General features: G+C 43.1%; 1 long non-coding RNA gene across 1 annotated transcript in view; it reads right to left on the reverse strand.

The window, feature by feature from the left end:
- Positions 1-380: 380 nt before the first annotated feature.
- LOC128328208 (uncharacterized) overlaps positions 381-19,430 on the reverse strand; it is a 52,792-nt gene continuing 33,742 nt past the window's right edge. Inside the window, exons 3-5 of the long non-coding RNA XR_008309078.1 lie at positions 15,567-15,650; positions 14,473-14,537; positions 381-808 (exon numbers count right to left, since the gene is read on the reverse strand). This is a non-coding gene — a long non-coding RNA (uncharacterized LOC128328208). The remainder of the gene's footprint in view (positions 809-14,472; positions 14,538-15,566; positions 15,651-19,430) is intronic.

Genomic DNA, 19,430 nt, shown 5'->3' on the forward strand with positions numbered 1-19,430 from the left:
GAAATGTGCTTGTCAGCAGAACCTTGCTGGCATTTTTAAAGAACAAATTAGCTGGGCATGGGGTGTTTTTTTTAAGTATTTGTCTTACAGGGTGGAGGGGGGAAGATAAGTACAATGGATAATTGGTAATGATGACCTGGACAACTACTAGTGTAGCTTTTGATTAAAAAGTGATAAAGGAATCCTTTATTTCTATACTGTATATTTTAGGGTGCAAGAACAAAATTACACAGTTATCTTTGAAAAAACAATTGACATGGGACTTGAAATTGTATTAATAAAATGTAAATGTTGACCACATCTGTACACATTTAGTTCTACTTCGAAACGTTTTTAATATAAAATATGAAATCGCGCGTGCGCACACACACACACACACACACACACCAGAGAACCACTGTGTATTCAGTATAGTAGTTGCTTTGGTGTAACAACAACTTACTGGTATTTTTGCTGATTTTTGATTACATTCCCAATAAAATTCCAAGCAGGATAAACCTTAGAGAGAGTAAGCTAAAGATGTATCTGTCCTGTACATCAGAGATGCATGAACCTTCAATGGATTGCTTATGTGCTGCAGGATCATACATGATACAATGGAAACAAAGTCATTTAAAATGAGCATCTCCTGTGAAAAGCACATCATGATGGCAGTCAGGCAGCAGTCTTTCACAACCCTACCTGGACATGCCAGGGATTGAACTTTGGACCTTCTTCATGCAAAGCAGATGCTCTACCACTGAACTTCAGATTATTCACAATTCCCCATGGTGGCAGATCTGCATACAGTGCAATGCTGGTCCAGACCCTGGGAAATTTTAATAATTAATATGGTAAATGAATAAATGAATGGAATAATGAATAAATAAATATTTGATGAGAATAAAGCTCTGTCCCTGTTCCTGGTGTTTCCCAAGTCTGCCTACCCGGCTATGCCCAGGCACATGGACCATCTAAATATCCCTTGGGTACATGAAAGACTTCCCTGAAGAGGAGGGGATCACTGTGCAAAAATTATATCATTAACCAGAGAGAGCGGGAGCTCCATGCAAGTGGAGCCCCCTTTGGGGGGTCAGCTCTACTCATGAGCATGCAGTCCAAAAAAAGACCAAAGGTTTTGGTGAGCCTACAGTCTTCCCCAGCAGACTGGCCCTCTCATGAGAGTGCTAGTCCCCTGGCAGCAATGGGGGCAGAATATTGGTTTGGTTTCCATGGACTGCTTTGCCGGGGTAAGCCCTCAAAAGAGCATCCTTGGTCACAGCAGGCAAGACCCTAGGATCCTTTGCCCTCCTTCCCCACCTAGAAAGTCATCACGTTCCCTTCCCTTTCCCAAGTAACAGGAAAATGGTGCCCCCAAGATTTCCCCTCCCCCTGAAATTGTGCTTGGACAAGACAGTTTTGTTTCAGAGCTCTTGCAGGGGAAGCGGTGCAATCACTGTCAGAAAAAGGGCTTGTGTGGCATGGCATTTAAAGGGATCAAAATGCCCTTTCCCTGCCAAGGGTGGGTGGACCATTCCGAAAAAGCATGATCACACTCGGCACACCCCCTTCATGATAGGGCCAATGGCTGCTGCCCTGCAGACCTTCTGACTCCTTGCCCACAGTCTGGTATGGAGCTTGGTGGGATGCAGCCTTGGTGGACCAAGAACAGGGAGGGCCTCCCCTACCCTGTAGCTGGTTGGACAAACGTCTACAATGCAATTCACAGTTACAAAAATTACCTGAGGGTCCAGCCATCTCCCGTTTCATATTATGTTTAGTGGATGTACAATCTATATACAGTATAGAATTGTACATACATACAGATATTCACACATTATGTTGAACACTTATACAGTAGTACAGTTCTTATCTGTTCCATGTATTTCAGGGTATGTGAAACCAAGTTCATTTTTAAAGTGAACATTTTACAGTCACTCACACACAACATCTTCATAAATACAGGTTTGAGTCCCTCCTCAGATCATAAGCTGCATTCAAGGCACAGGGGATTAAGTTTCTATTCGTCTTTGTTTCCAACAAATGTAATGGCACCCTGAACAAATTATGTAGCTCTCCAACTGTATTTCAAATAAATATCAATCTGCACATCTAAACTTCGGATAATTTAACTTGGGCATTGACTTTGCATGTTATGAAAAATTCAGCTGAGAGCATGATGGCATATTTTGAGTGATGACCATTATTCCTACTATCTTCCAAGCAGCAGTCCAAGTTATGCAAATAATTTGTATTCATATATGAATCTGCAGGTTAAATACTTGCAACTCTTAGTAACTGGATGTCTATATAGTCACTTAATTCCTCACACATTGTTTCTGTAATTCTGTACAAATTTATAGTAAGAGAAACAGGCCAAAATGAGATCCCATTTAAATTAAAATCTGATCTGCTAAGTGTTTCTTCTGTGTACAATATGAACAGTACCCAACATTTAGTGTACTATTTTAACATTGGTGCAAATGTGCTGCATTGCCAAGACAATATCAAGCTTATTATGCAGTGCCTTTTGTAATGTCAAGCATATTATCATGGGCTGTAGCATTATGTTTGTGCAGTAGACCATACACTGTACTATGTGCATATTGTACTAGCAGTATTTCAGATGAGACTGCATAATGGGAATAATCTGGATAGTTCACTGCTGAAGCCATTCCAGGTTAGTTGACATGGACAATGGCCTTACGTTTACTGGATCTGGGAAGTCAAGGGAGAAGGAAAGTTCTTGTGAAAAGTGTTGGATCAGTCCTACATAATTTGTGACTCATCAAGCTAAATGCAGTCTACTGGCCATATACGGTATATGGAGGGAGATAAACCTCCAGTTTTGCTGCCTGCCTGATAAAAGCAGAAATAGGGAGGTTAGCAAGCACATGGAAGGTTTCAATTCATGGTTGGTCCTGTGTTGATTGATGTGTCACAAGTTGTGCAGGTCTGCATCTATGGTGTTTCACTCTGTACTTTTTGCATGCAAGCAGAGCCTAGGATAAACAGTACCCTTGGTAAGGAGTGCTTTCAGTATCCCCCAATGGTTAGTTTACCTCTTCGGTTGCACCGTTTATGGAACAGCCTTCCCAGTGAGGTTCACCTGGCATCATCACTTTTTCTTTTAGATGCCAGATAAAGGCCATTCTGTTCACTCAGGCCTTTTATATTTGATTTTTAAATTGGATTTTTAAAACTAAAACAAATTATTAAATTGTTTTATACAGTATTTTGTATTTTTAATATGTTGTGATTTCATGTGTTTGTATTCGTTGTTTTAATGATGTGTTGTGAGCCTCCCAGAGAACAATTCGTTACGGGGCAACTAACAATAAAGTTTATTTATCATCATCATCATCATTATCATGGTTATTATCATTATGCTATTTACACACAGTCCCAGATGTTATTGACTGGATTTAGTGCTTTATTTATCAGGCCCTTTCCAAGGGTCTAGGATAACAAAAGAAAAAAAAGATATCGTCATAGCATTCATGCTGTCCCGAGTGGTGTGGCCTTCTGTAGTTGATGTGTTGTAATTTTATCGATACCCAAGGTGTTCAAGTTCTTTTGGTACTGCACCAAGGGTACCCACAACTATTGGCACCACTATTGTTTTCTTTTTCCAGAACCGCTCAATTTCAATCTGAAGATCCTTGTATTTAGTTATTTTCTCCAATTATTTTTCATCAACTCATCTGTTTCCTGGGATTGCAATATCAATTATCAGAACCCGCTTCTTCTCGATGACTGTCAGATCAGGCGTATTGTGCGCTAAATGCCTATCAGTTTGTATTTGAAAATCCCAAAAGATTTTTGCCTCTTCATTTTCTGTGACCTTCTCAATTGAATGATTCCACCAGTTCTTGCTTGCTGACAGTTTGTAATTCTTGCAAAAGTTCCAGTGGATCATTGCAGCAACTTTGTTGTGTCTTTCCTTATAATCAGTCTGTGATTTGCTTACAACATACATGGTGCTCAACCATCTCATCCGCTTCCTTGCATAATCGACTCTTACTGTCTTTCTGGGTCTTATCAATTTTTGCTATAATAACATTTGTTTGCACTGATTGTTCCTGGACTGCAAAAATGAGACCTTCTGTTTCTTTCTTCAATGTCCCCTTCTTTAACCACTGACATGTTCTGTTGTTGCTGACTTTCGATTGTATGTCATTAAAGAACTGACTGTGCAATGGTTTGTTGTGCCATTTTTCTCGTTGATTCATCATCTTCTGGAAATCATCCTTCAATTCCTTTATTTTCAACAGTCCTGTCTTACTCACTTCCTGTAGCGTTTCTCCTTGGCTTTCATTGATGTATTCTGCCAATGCTCAATTTTCTTCTTCAACAGACTGTCTGACTTGCAACATTCCACGTCCATCTTCATTTCTTGGCTGTTACAGCCTATCAACATCACTTCTTGGGTGCAGGGCATGATTGATGGTTGTTGTTGTTGTTGTTAATATTGCCAGTGTTGCCAAGTTATATGGCTTGTGCAAGCTCTGTTACCCTGCATGCAAGGTACAATAATTACATTATGTTAGTATGTTATCATAGGCCTTCTGTAATTCTTCTGGCTTCTTCAAAAGTGCATATTTATGCATGGGGTAGTGTTCCATTTGCTGACTGGGATCAGTTCGGCAACAAAAAAGACTATATGACTATATTTGGCTGCTAACAGGGCATAGTCACTCACAAGAGTCTCTTTATTGCAGAATAATTATTTCTGTGGTCATCCACTCCTTGCATCCTCTGATGAGACTATAAACAGAGGTGTCAATGAATATTAACCTGTAAGGTTCAATTAAATCCCTCAAGTATGAAAATTTCACAGGATCACACCTTTCTCCCTGATAATTTACTTGTGAAATGCATATTTCTTGGTTCGGACACAATAATGGTTGGTGTAAGTATTGGTTAAATCTTGTAACTTCTTGTTTATGTTGCAAGACTTCTAAATCCAATTAAGGAAACTTCTGGGTCTCATACTATGCATATTCCTATTGCAATCATAAATAACCCAATTATCAGCATGTTTGCATGATTAACTATGAACTGTGTGCATTTAAGTGTGAAAAGAATGATGTGCCCCTGGGATGTTCCAGTTAATTAATAATTATAGAATTTCCCAAAAATTATTACAATATCATATTCAAGAGCACATTTCAGATTTTATTTCTCTTAAGGTTATCTTAAGGCTGATGGTTATCAAACTACAATTTTGCATTGCAGTAGTGGCAAGGCATCAGCACGTCTGTAAAGTGGCAACCATTGGCTGCAATCTTAGAGGGGGCATGCTCATGGAGCACCTTTATAGAAATGGCTTCCCAGGCAGATGTGCTAGATCATGTGTTAGGTCAATGAAAAGGTTCCTTACAGGTGCACCTCTTTTCCTTCTTTAATGGGAACCTGTCATAATGTTTTCATAGGAATTCCAAATAGAGGTACAGCCAGGTGCAGCTCGTGAATTATCCTCGGGGGGGGGGTTAAACGGAGCCGGTGCTCCATGCCACCCAGCAGCCTCCTTGGCGGGGAATTGCCTCCGCCACTCACCTGGCCACTGGCGGGGGCTCGCCTCAGCGGAAGCCAGGTGAGTGGCGGAGGTGATTCCCCGCCATGGGGGCTGCTGGGCAGCACGGAGCACCGGCTCAGTTTACCTTAAAGAAGCCACCCACCGCCTCCCCCCCGAGGCGCGTTCACGAGCCGCGCCTGGGTACAGCATGCCAGGCAACACGACAAGGGGTGTGTTGCAGTTTGCTCACCCAATCCAAGCTTCAATCCCTTTTGGCACTAATCACACCACAAATTAAGCATTCTCTTCTTTAGAGCAAGTCAGGCTTGGCCCATTGAAACCCCTGAGGATCCTTGCCTTTCAAATTCCAGCACAGGATGAGTACCACAGAGTAACTGAATTCCTAGCCTCCCACCAAATGCTAGCACACAAGGCCCACTGTTAATGAACAGATTAAATGACAGAGACAGACATCACATTTGTAGAGAGGAATGTTCTCTCTTTCATTTACTGGACAAGCTTTGATTGAAGTTCAGCTGTGCACAGGGGCAGCATCCAAGTTTAGTTTGCTTTAAAAGCAGTGTGCTCTTTTATCACAATGCATCTGTCTGCCTTGCCATTAGGGCAATGGAAGATGCTCCCAAACATATCTTGAGAAAGCTGCTCTTACTGCACATGCTTCTCTGATGCTGCTCTGGCTCATCTCTGCTGGAACAGGGGTGGGCACTGCTCCCCTGTCTTGCTCCTGCATCTGGCTGCTATTGCTCTCGTTTGACTGAGGGGCAGGCAGATCTGGATGGTCCAGCAGCAGAGCATCTCTCCTTGACTCGCAGATGTTATGAAGGAAGCAGTAGGCCAGCTCCTACTGGTGGTGGATCCAGCTCCTCCTCGGCATCCAGTCAGGTGCAGAGGGCTCACCAACTGGACTTTAGCTTCTCAAAAGACTACTTCATAACTATTCTTACACTGCTGTGGCAGAAGTTGAACTGCTGCTGCAGTTGTGACTGGACATGGTTAGAGGCCCAGAGGTCCATGAACATCTCCATCTCTGCCTCTATCCACAACTTTGCATATACTTGCCTGCTTCCATTCCCAGTCTGGCTGCTTTCCATGGTGGTGCCAGTGCCAATTGTGGATGGCAAAACTGTCAGTGAACTCTGATCCTGCATGGCTGGTGGTGATTTTCCAAGCAGATGGTTAGAGGAGCAGGGCAAGGGGCACTAACCTGGTCTCTTCATGTGAGGGAAAAGGAGGAGGGATGGGGGAAACTGGCTCGTGCACACAAAGCCAGCAGTGTGCAGGAGGGGTGTGGTCACCAACCACATGCACACAGAGCAAGTGTTATATATACCCCAGTTCTCATGGCCATTTAAAATGTTACTACTTTCTTTTAATCATGTCAGTTTGAACACAGGCAACTTTGAACCAGCAGCTATGTAGAAGGAAATCGCATCAGGGTACCAAATAGCAAACATGCTAAAAGATTCATGAGCAGCCTTGCTGATTGTAACAGCGGCTCAGAAATCTAGATTACTAGAATCTCCAGTCCCATGTTAGTTACTTTGATGTCTTTGCATCATAGCCTTGGAAATAATGAGAACAAATCTGCAAAATTGTTATTTCTGATATACTCTGTTGTATCAATTCTCCAGAGGCCTGGCATATGTGCCTTGTGTGGGGAAATAACCTGGTTGTGACACCACCCCTCTCCCTTTACCCTCTTAAATCCCCACTTTGAAGTGTTAAGAAAAGACTTGTTGGTCAAAGGGCCAGGAAAGGAAAACAATGATTGTTTGACAGCTGGTGCTTATAAATCAAAATTTTCACTCCCCTCTCCTCCTTTCCCCTCTTTCCTTCCTAACTATCCCTTGCTAGGGAGACCTGCTTTGTGAATAGGTTACAAGGATTAGTCATTGCTTACCAGACCCCAACATTAATTGTAATTTTTGAAATCTATTTTATAAGCCTACCAAAGATATCCCTGATCTCATTCCTTGTGTCTCCTCACACATCTACTGGCTGAGCCCTCCCTGGTTTTGACAGCCCCAGGGTGCACTGGCACATCAGAGTGATCCCTTGGGCTATGGTTCGATAGAACATCAACACCGTGGTGCACTGGCACATTGGCACAATGGCACATTGGTGAAGTCTATTGAACCCAAGAGTCCTACAGTGCATTCAGTGCATTCAAGCAACATTCAACAGAGATGGGACATTTGTGTGGATGGAAACCTCCCACGTGAAAATAAAGCCAGGCATAAGCCCTCATTCTTCTGATGGAAGGATGGATGAACTGAGGGCCATTGAGATGTGTGTGGTCAGAAATGTGTTCAATTATTTGTGTTACTAGGTCTTAATGTGTTTATGCACAAAGAACAGCAGTGATGAATAGTTGGAGACCTTCCCTGCTTTCTCCATCTTGTCCTTCCATCCTTGTTTTGCTGAGGAACACATTAGGTGCAAAACATGCAAGGGAAAGCGAGCTTTATCTAACATGGTTCTGTCCTTTAAAATGCATAAACTCTGGGGATGTGGCATCCCCATTGCCAAGCAACAGCAAGAGGAGTAAGGAGACAACAGAGGATGGTACATCAGCACCAAGAGGCAGCCAGCAAGAAATGCGGCCACCCTAGAACTTACACATTTCTGGCCTGTTCCAAGCAGACCTCTCTATGCTTGTGGGAGGAGCTTGTGCACAAAAACCCAGGTTATAGTGGCAGCAGAATTTGGATGACACAATAGTGCCTTCAAACCTCAGCAGCAAAATGCACTACCAAACAACGGTTCAAATTCAGTTTTGAAAGCGAAAACAGAGTCATGGTTGGGTAACTCTGGCGTCACAAATTTGGATGATCACTAACTCAAACATCTGGCATGTTTATGTCTAGTTTGGTGTTATGTCCGAACATGACCAGTTTGCATCTGTCTTTCCCTGTCTGTTCTAAGCCACTTATTTCCTCCCTTCCTTTCTCCCCCCTCTCTTTTACACACACACAAACACACACAAACACTTCACACCAGCCCTCTCCCCCTTAGCACATCCCCGGAGTGTGAGTGGGATGGTCAGTGACACAGTGTCACCTTCCCCAAACTCCAGTGGCTTTCTCCATTCCAAACATCCCAGATAAATCTTTTAACCTAGATGCCATCTCCTAACAATTATCTCCCATAAAGAAACATCCACTGATCATTAAGGAACATCTATAAATTTAAATTTCTTAAACGTACCCATCGCTAATCTCATGTGGCAGCTCTCGCAAGAGTTCACAAGCAGGTGCCATACTAGCGACGGGGATGAGGGAGAAAATAGGGATGGCAGCCACCATGAGGAGGAGGCAGTGGTGGGTCAGCCTGGCCACCAAAAGCAAGAGAAGGCCGCGGCTGGCGGAAGCAAGAGGCAGCAGCCCAGCCAGCAGGAGGAGGCGGCCACTGCTTGGAGTTGGCGGACAGGCAGGAGGAGGTAGTGGGCTGGCTTTCCGGCAGACCTGCCAGTCAGAAAGCGGGGGGGGGCAGAGAAGGGAGTAGAAGAGAAGCAGGCTGGCCAGCTGGCCAGATGAGTGGGGGCAGCCGTGGTGCTGACATGAGGCACAGACATTCTGCACCCAGCCCAGCTAGTTGATATCATTTCTCAATGCTCAGACTCTGCTCAAACTGGTTTTTAGGCAAACCCATAACACTATATTTGGGCAAATTGCTGTCCCATCCAAATCATGACCATTACTATAGCTGTTCCTGGTGTCCAGAAGAAATGGTCAGTAAGTCCACCAAGATCATATGCTGGAGTTAAAAGATCCTTTCTCCAATGGGCCTCAACCGAGACATCAGAAATAAAATGAGTACAATGATCCCATCCTACTCAGTGAAGTGAATAGTTTTATGGACTATCAGGGCATCAGATGCTTTCAGATTCTTGAGCCAATGCATATTTGGGAGTAATCTCAGCACCATGTACATTTGCCTAAGATTTAATTGGAACCATAAATTTGCAATCCATTGAAGATAACAATATTTTTGGTCCTTCTCTGCTATTCCATAGAAAATCTTCTGCTTTCTTACCTTTGGCAGAAAGTGGCTTTTCCACCAATGAAGTGGTTCTGTGCTTGACTCCATACATATATTCATTCAAGTGTAATGTGCAAAGCTACTAGAGTTCTGTATCCCTTCAGGTGTATTGTGACTCATTCATCTTTCCAGGTAGCTATTCAACTAGTTTAGAACCATCAACATAACTGAAGCTATAAAGTTGGCTTACTTTATAACTTTCCCCTTTAACATCAGATCCTGCTATAAAGTATTACATTGTTTTGCTGTTTCAAGCTCATGCAATGACCTTCCAGGAGCAAAATATTGGTTAGTGAATAGATCATTAATATCAATGATTTGTTACAAAATTTAAAAATACTGTAATGTAGTAAGCAATAAAACATATAATCAATCAATTGTAAAAGCCTTACAGAAATCAAATCAGACCACTTATCCCTCATGTTGCCGCATTTGTCCTGGTAAAAATTAAAATACATAAAAACAATCAAGTGAGACACACACACACATAAGCCCCTCCCAGTGATATATGGTCGCTACATTATGTCTATAGACCCATGGTACCAAACAATTTGAAGGGCACTTAGATATTAATTCCATTGTTTAATTACTAAAGATATAAAGAAGCTGTAAAATATATTCAGTATACGGACATTTCTGGATGATTTAAAGGTATCAAACAAACTTGAGGCATTCCGACATAAGGCCTGAGCATAAACTTTCTGCAAGAGGAAGACATCTCACTGCTAGACATTAAGCCATACCACTATTTGCAACTTTAAAAAAAAAAAAAGGCCAGTGATTAGAGTGTCATACAAGGACTGAGGAGATCCCGGATCAAATCCCCACTCACTCGCAAGCCTAGTGGATGACAGTGGACAGTGTATCCTGCATCTGGGGTTCGAAATGTAAAAGAAAAAAGAAAAGAAACTCACCCCCGGGGGGTTGCCATGGCCACGTGGGGAGGTCTCTGAAATTTCCTCCTCCCACCGCTGCCTCCCCCAAGTATTTTCTGGGCCAGTTTGGCCCATTTGGGGGCCTTTATAGCCCTCTCCCAGTTGTAGACTTGGGCATGCAAATAGCCCATGCGCATGTGGGGCGGCCTTCAAAACTGCCACCGTGAGCCAGAAGAAAAGACCAGGGGGAGGCAGGGAAATGGGGAAACCAGCACGGAGAGGGGGGAGCTTCAGAGACATCCCCCATGGCAGTGGCAGCACCCCCTAGAGGCAGCAGAACAACCCCCAGGCCCTGTGGTGAGTTTTAAAAAATGTTTAACATTTTGAACCCCGGACTGGCTCAAATGCGAGCCAGAGAGGGGTATTTGCGGGGCACAAAACCGAATATGTCCAGTCTGGCTCCAGGCTGGTCTGGACCTGAACCGAACTGGGAAAACCAGTTGTGTGAACACCTCTACTTTAAGGGAACAGAGCCCTCTTGAGTCCCTGCACTGGTATGCATAGGCTGCTGTGAAATGTAGCTCTTCTAGAGCTCATCCTCCTAGAGCTCATCAGCTTTCCTCCTAGAGCTCATCAGAGGAGGTACTGTCTCTCTTAAAGGGCCCTCTCAGCATTGAGAAAAGTGCAGTACTGTGCAAAGATCAGCACAGTGGGAAATGGCTCTCACATTGAAAATCCTTTGCCAATGTGGCCCCTGCTTGGAAAATAGTGAAGATTGCTGGTCTTCATTGTCTCTGTCCTTCATTGTCTTTGAAGTAGGGGCAAGTGCATGCTTCTCTGAGCATTCTCTGGCCTTGTTGCAGCTGGGCATCTGGACTATTCTCTCCCTTAGCCTGAACTGCTTCACAGAATTATTCTGAGGATAAAGTAGAAAGGTAGGGGAAACCATGTGCTTTATCCTGAGATTATTAGAGAAGGGGTAAGATAGAAGAGTAATATATTGTTGCGTTGTTTAAAAGATGTAATAGATGAGTGCTCCAGTAGTGGCACTCTACTCTTTGCCAGTGGCAGCTGATGTGGGCACTGCCGGGGGTGGGGGGGAGGCACCTTTAAGTGTAAATTAGTAGGTGTTCATCTCCCATACGTCACACCTGGAAGCTCTTCTCAGCAGTGGCATGCCACCTAGCACCCACTGCAATGGAGGATTGACTCCGCCACTCAACTGGCCTTCATACATGCATGGAGGCCATTTGCTGACCATGCAAATGGCCTCCACCAGAAACTCTATTACAGCGGGTGCTGGGACGTGCACCACTGCTGAGAAGAGCTTTCAGGTGTGGCAGTATGAGAGGTAAGCACCTTCTAATTTACACTTAAAAGTGCCTCCTGAAAGCTCTTCACCAGCCACCACTGAGCAAAGCAGAAGCAAAAGGGAGGGGAGCATTGTTACTTCTGAAGCAATTTCAACGTGTTGCATTTCATGGCCCCCCCTCCAAAGGGGGAGGTTGCCTCGCTCTGCCTTATGATAGGGCTTGCCCTGACTCCAATCCTGCTGTTGCACAGCACAAAAAGTGTATAGGCAGCACTTCCTATTGGTCTGTATGAGTGCTTCTCATGGTAATCTGCTTTCATCTAACTGCATTCCAGATTTACAGTCTAAGATATGAACTTCTGGAACTCATAACACACAGTTCATTAATGTTTCCCAGAGCGCTGTCTATATATACCCTGCCTGACTTTCTAATCTTTTAAATGCAGTAAAGATAAAGGACCATAACAATAGGACATTTAAAAAACATCAGTGGTTGTATTTTTCCTGCAAAGAGGGCCACTGGGAATTACAGCAAGTATAGCTACTGCTTGTGAGATGTATCATAACAGTCTGTAAATCAAACTACTGGGAGCTCTCTCACAAGCTATATGAATAGATTTGTCCAAATTCTGCAACATGAACCCTACTTAATCTGATTAGCAGTATAATTTTCCTGAATGTACATTAATAAATGTGCATGATGTAAAGTTCCAAACTGAATTATGGAGGATTCACAAGATACAGAAAACAGGAACCCCAACTTGCTTATCAGTCCACCACATCACTCACACGTGCGAAGCTGCCCTTAATCTATAACTAATAAAAAGCACGAAGCAAATGCTAGGAGAATCACCCCCAGTTGCAGTTCAAGGCCCTGCACCTGAGGCAGGGTGCCAAATGCCACACTCCCAGTGCGTACCCTCTCTCATTCTACCTCCTTGTTTATAAAAGCAGGGGGCAGAAGGGCATCTTGTACCTTCAATGGTGCCCCAATAATCTGTTGCCTGAAGCGACTGCCTTACCTAGCTTCATGGAAGGGCTGCCCTGATCAGTCCTGCCCGGCTGAGGCAGCCCAAATGTCCCATTGGAAGACTCGAAGGATTTGAAAGGGGAAAATATTCAGAAATACTTCTGAATATACAAGGTTAGGATTACATCTTCTTCTATGGCCACATTTGCATGTAACACGAAACCAGAAGATGATGAACCCACGGTTTCAATTTCAAACCATAAACTGCATGGCAGAAGTTCATCCAACCACGGTCTGGCAACCTCTGGTTTCAGGAGAAGAGAGCCCCTCCCTCTTCCTAGTCTTCCAGGTCCGTATACCAGCAAGCTCTGTAGCATTTGCATTGCCAGACTGTGGGCAAGGTGTCAAAACAGCTGCAGGGCAACAGCCATTGGCCATGATCTTCAAGGGGGTGTGCCAAGCATTATCATGCCTTTTTGGAGTAGCCCACTTGCTCTCAGAATGGAAAGGGCATTTAAATCCCTTTAAATGCCATACCATGCCAGTGCTTCTTCTGACAGCAATAGCAGTCAGAAGAAGCATGATTTCTGGGTCGGGGGGTCTTGGGACAACCTCAGGAGAGTGTGGTCACCGTTTAAGGGCACATGCAAGGACATGTCCAAGTAGACATGTCCAAGTGGGTGTATGGGCTGGCAGAGGGCATGTTTTGACAGCTTCTCAGTGGCGGTCAGCATGACAGGGAGAGCTGTTGGTGGAGTACCCATCACCACTGCTAGCTTGTATAGAGCAACCTGGCTGGGTAGCATTTGCCATCCAGCCCCCATGGTCTGACACTGGGAGAAGGGGTGTTTTGTCATTGCACATTATTAGCGATTCTGCCTGACACCCTTGTCCCCACAGACGGTTCTTCTCATGAGTTGTGAGGGGGTGTCCTCATACTCTCATGAGTGAGTGGTCCACTCAAAATCAGTATCCATCCCCATCACATATGAAGAATCTCCCCTCTCAGTGTTAGCAATGCTGTCCCTGCTGCCTGGCCCTTCTCATAAGCCTAGGGACTGCACAGGTACTCCCAAGTGGAAGGGTCTGGGGGCCCCTTCCCCAACTTGTTTTGTTCTTGAAATAGAAATTGGAAAGAATCCCTGATTGAGGCTGCCTTTCATACCCAACCCCGTATATCTCCAGCCTAACATATGTTCCCATCACGGCACTATAATGGGGTGCCCTGCTTATGTTGCCACCTGGAGTGTTTGGGCTTGTGAATAAAAATCCTTGTCACTTCATTCTTAGGAGAAAAGCACTTAGTGCCCATCCTGTCATCCCATACCCTTTCCTTCCTGCTTGCCAGAGGGATGGAGTGGTAAGAGGGCATGCCCCTGGGGAACTTTGCAAGTTTGGGATGGGATGTGGCTATGTCCCTGTTGCCAGGCAACTGCTTTGTTGGATTGGAAACAGGAGGTGTGGGGCAAGTACCCAGAGAGACAGCCAGGAAGAAGTGCCACAGGCATGGAGCAGACATGATCCTGGGTGAGTCTATGATTATGGTTCCAAAAACTGCATAGAACCGTGGTTATGATGCCATCTGTGTTTGGATGTAATGCTTCAGCAGCCAAACATCTGGTTTTGGCAGCGAACCTTAGAACAAACCAAAGGTTCAAACTGGTGTTTGGCAAGGCAAATTGCAGGTCACTTTCAGCTTGAAACAGCAGTTGCACGCGTTTGGACATAATGGAGTTCCAACTTCTGCCCTGTTTACCTCGTTTCATGTTACGTCCACATTTGGCTTATGTTTCTCCTTTGGTTTTTATGCTGGTAATAAATCTAGATCAGAAAGGAAAATACGGTCATCATAAAACACTGCAAACAATCTGCAATGGCCCCTGATTCTCCAGATCTCTTGAAACTGAGGCAATGGATTCTATGTAAATGGGAGCAAATTCTTGCACATGTAACCAAGATGAATAAGGGCTTCACAGAATCTTTAAACCTGCAAGGTGTGATGCACATTGAAGTAAATAATCCACATGCCACAGAGGGCAATGTTCCCATCAAAGCATATTATTGATCTAGTAGAGTGTCATTAGACTGAACATTGTCAACATTTATTTTCATTCAATACAACACTGGTCTCCACAACACACTAGAGCATACCTTGTTAAACAGCAAAGTTGGCTAAACCATGAAGGAAATAATAAATTTAGTATATGAGCAAAGGGCATGAATCTGCACTCCTAAACTTCAGTAAGCAGAAATAATTGGCTGTTACCACTAGAGAGTTCTGGAATGTGGAATATGATATGGTCCATATCATTTAAAATATTTGAACCACAGGCACATTTTCTACCTGAGCTTTGTTTTAGCTGATTTTGCATGTATATTTATAATGTGAAGTTTGACTTTTCTTCCCTCATTCTGGGGGCAGGGGGAAGATGCAGAAAATAAGGCAGTTGTGGTTATATCTAGGCAACTAAAGATGGAGCAGAGGAGGGGATGTCTAAGGGAAACTGGAGCCTTAACAACTGGCATTTAAAAAGTAATGGAGCCTGTAATGTTGCACATGACATTAAGCCCCAGCTAAATCACCAGATAACAGAGGAATATGTAGCTGTTTGTGACCAGAAGACAGTTGTAAATTAGAGTTATTATAGAGCATATGTCCAAAGTTGGTTTCTTAGATTTCTTATTTAACAGTGCTGTCTGTTGCATTGGGCCAGTAATCAGACATGATGAGGTGCTGGCAATATCGGATGATCCAATGAAAAAATTGCCAAATAAAATGATACAGTCTGATACAATAAAATATTGTATTTTACCATATTGGATTGTGTCAGTGATAGATGGGGAGCTTACCTGAAATGCAGCTGTGAGCAACGGGCTTCCTTCTGTCTTCTCACTGGAAATCAGTTGCCTTTGGGTAGTTGCCTCCACAATGTCCTAGGGAAGGAAGTAACATCATGATGGAATAAAACATCCTTTCCTTTGTACATTATTGGAAGAAAAATGGCCACAGCTTCAAAATGAAGGGTCCAGCCATTTCCCCCAGCCCCAGTAATGCACTGGGGAAAGAATGTAATGTTGTGATGTTGCTTCCTTCTTCCTTCCACAGAGTCTTGGAGGGTCATGGGGGGTGGCATTTTAAAGTGTCACCAGTGCCAATTTTATGTATGTATGTATGTATATTTGTATATTGTTAAATTTTTATACCACCTTTCATATAATAATCTCAAGGTGGTTTACAAAACATTTAAAACAATATTAAACCATAAAAACTGCACAATATGAATTAAAGGGGAATATAAAAATGCAAATTAATTAGAAGTTTAAATAATAATTTCCAATTAAAAGACAGAAGGGGGCTTGTCAGCCCCCCGCCCCACACACACACCTATGCATCGAACCAATACAATTTATCATCTCAGTTTGATGCATCCAAGTCCCTGTGTTGACATGAAACATAATCAGGATCAAGTCAAATCCGATCCAATCCTGATTTTTGTTGATACACAGCTCTATTATTTAATTATAGCACATTTCAAAGCATGCTAGCTCCAGAGATCCCAAAGGCTGAGCATTTGCTGCCACCCCCCAAGACTGGCAAAGAGTTTATTACCCTAACACTGAGACCATTTTCAATCTGCATGGACCACCAGGTAAGATTAGAGACAGTGTGAGAGAATTCTTTGTTTGCATGCTCCACCTCATCCAGGATAACGGGAAGGCACATAATAGCGATATGGAATTCAAGGATGCAAATGTAATGGTGAAAAGGAAAGTGCATATTAGAACTTCAATACATGGGAACATAGGGTCTTATACTGAGTCAGACCATTGGTCTATCTAGCTCAGTATTGTCTACATAGACTGGCAGCGGCTTCTCCAAGGCAGGAAGTAGTCTTTCTCAACCCTATCTTGGAGATGCCAGGTAGGGAGCTTGGAACTTTCTGCATGCAAGCATGCAGATGATCTTGAGAGCTGTCCCATCCCCTAAGGAATCTTACAGTGCTCACACATGTAGGTTTCCATTCAATGCAAACCAGGGCAGACCATGCTTAGAAAAGGGGACAGTTCTTGCTTGCTACCACAAGACCAGCTCTCTTCTCTAACAATTGCTGAGAATTTGCTACAATCTAGAGCAGCTGAAGCAGCAGGAATACCTGATAGACTAGAGAGATAGACTCACACTTTTTGTGTGAGCAGAGCTATGAGCTGTATGATACATTCTCAGCAGCATCTAGTGTTCTGAATCTGTCATTGTGATAGCAATATTATCATCTACATAAATCTTATTTTGCTATTGTGACCCACGTTGAGAACTATCATTGAAAGCACAATATAACTATTGCAGAATAAATAAAAATACCATTAAAAAGGCAAAAAATCTGTAGCAGTTTAATTAACTGTCTTCTCCCAAAGACAGAAGCTGTAGTGCCCAGCCTATGTAATTCTATGTAAGCAATGCACCTGCCACAGATGAAGAAAGCTGGAGAGTGTGGTACTGTGCATAGAGTAATGCCAATGCCTGGTAAACCTTGCTGTCTACTTAGAGAGAGTATGTTTATGGGTAGGGTGCACTCTTCTGTTTAATACTGGCAAAATAACTGGCTTCTTTTAATTCAGATGAATTTTAGATGAGTATCCAAATACTTCAGACATGCAAAGATATGCAAAAATGGGTGAAAATCAGTGGAAGATATTTGCATATTAAATAGCCAAATCTATAATATAAAAAAAGGGTTGTAAAAAGTGTAGCGAGGACCCCTTCTGAAATGAATATTCAGCAGCACACAACTATTGTGACATGATCAGTGAGGGGAGGCAGGAGTTATACTGGCCTCCAAAAGACCCAGTTCATCCTGACTCTTGTATATGGAACACGCAGAATTGTGCCATTTCCTTGATGTCAGCACCACTAATTAAAGAGGTGCAGATCTGCGCTGACAGATAATACCATGCATCAGTTAAAGCTTGCAACCCGAAAGGACTGAATGTCTCTGCTGGAATAGTGTAGTTGTCGGCTGCATGATAATGCATTTTTGTTATCCTTTTATGAATATTGGGGCAGATCATTTGATATTTAATCTTCTGTATGCCCTGCAATATTTACTCCTACGTGGTGTCAAAGTTGATTTACCTTGATGCCTAGGAAAATGCTTGAATATAACTTGCTAAAATTGACCTTTTCCTGCACAATGTGACATTTAGACTTCAGTATTATGATAAAACAGACCACGGTTTCAAATTTATTACTCATCCTGACCTTTACTTGTTCTGGAATATTGTCCTAAATCTGGCTAAATAACAATGGGCAGTACTGTGCTGTTGTATAGCTCCCACTCATTTCAGTGGGACATGTATTAGAGAACTAGCCAGTGGATTGCTCAGTGTAACTATGCTTGTAAGAAATAGACAAATATTAGACACCAGTTGTTCGCTCTCTCTCTCTCTCTCTCTCTCTCTCTCTCTCTCTCTCTCAAACAACACAGTGTTCTAGAGATGCTTATGGGGGTTTTTGCATCTGAATTTCTCTCCTGATTTGGGCATCCTGAATTGCCTTGTGGGGTAGCACCAATGCCTTAGGAATCTACCATTATTCCATGTTGATTTCCAGACTGTAGTCACAACTTTCATTTCCTTCCTATCATTCTTATCTTCCTCCCCACCACTTTACAGATTCACACAAACACTAGTACAATGATAAAAGCACAGGGCAAAGGGGGCCACTTGTTTTCCCGCACATGCCACATGCTGTGTGTTTTACCAGTGATCATGTGTGCATATCTGTCAGGCGGAGGGGGAAAACAGATGAATAAGAACCAATGTAAGGAAATCAAGCTATTGCATTCCATACCTGTGCCAGTTCCTGAATTAATTTTAGATATTTATCATGTCATTGTAAACCCCTCAGAGACTAAATTTTAGGCAGTATATAAATATGTTAAATAAATCAAAAAATTAAATAATAAAATAAATTGGAAGGTAGTTGGAATGGACCACTGGGCAGAATGAACCCATAAAAGAAGAAAGGAATGGAACTAGGAATTCTGGTCATCCCCACAGTATTCCTAGTGCATAGGTGTTGAGAGAGAGTGATGAGTGGGGGGGGGGGGCTTCTCCTTCAAAAAGCAGGGGACACTGTGTCTTTCTAAATGATCCAACCTGTCTCTGATTATTTTTAAATTTAGTGTTCAAGCTTTATATAAGTTGACTTATGTACACATATCAGGCATTACTGATTCTTATTCTTGACCTTAGGGAGAAGTTACTGGTACAGTCCAGGTCTATAGAAAACATCCCCCACTGCTTTTAATGATTATTTGTGTTTGTGACAAATGAAGACCTCCCATCATCTTGAAACAAGAGTTCACCAATTTCTTAATCTTCTCTGACACAGGAAATAGGGCCACTTTTCATCTTACCACCCAGAGAGGAGGAAATCAGCATACTCTTTGAACTATGGACAGGTGTCCCAACTGCTCCAGCCAGTTGCTTAACTCTGGAGGAAACTGATTATCTAGACCCATTTCAAGCTGGTTTTCTGGTGGGCTATGGGGTAGAGAGTGCCTTGGTCAATCTGATGGATGATCTCCAATGGGAAATTGATAGAGGGAGTGTGACCTTGTTGGTCCTTTTGGATCTCTCGGCGGCTTTCAATACTATCAACCATAGTATCCTTCTAGAGGGTCTAACGGGGTTCGGAGTGGGAGGCTCTGCTCT

The sequence above is a fragment of the Hemicordylus capensis genome, chromosome 5, assembly GCF_027244095.1.
Source record: "Hemicordylus capensis ecotype Gifberg chromosome 5, rHemCap1.1.pri, whole genome shotgun sequence".
In the NCBI taxonomy this organism is placed as follows: domain Eukaryota; kingdom Metazoa; phylum Chordata; class Lepidosauria; order Squamata; family Cordylidae; genus Hemicordylus; species Hemicordylus capensis.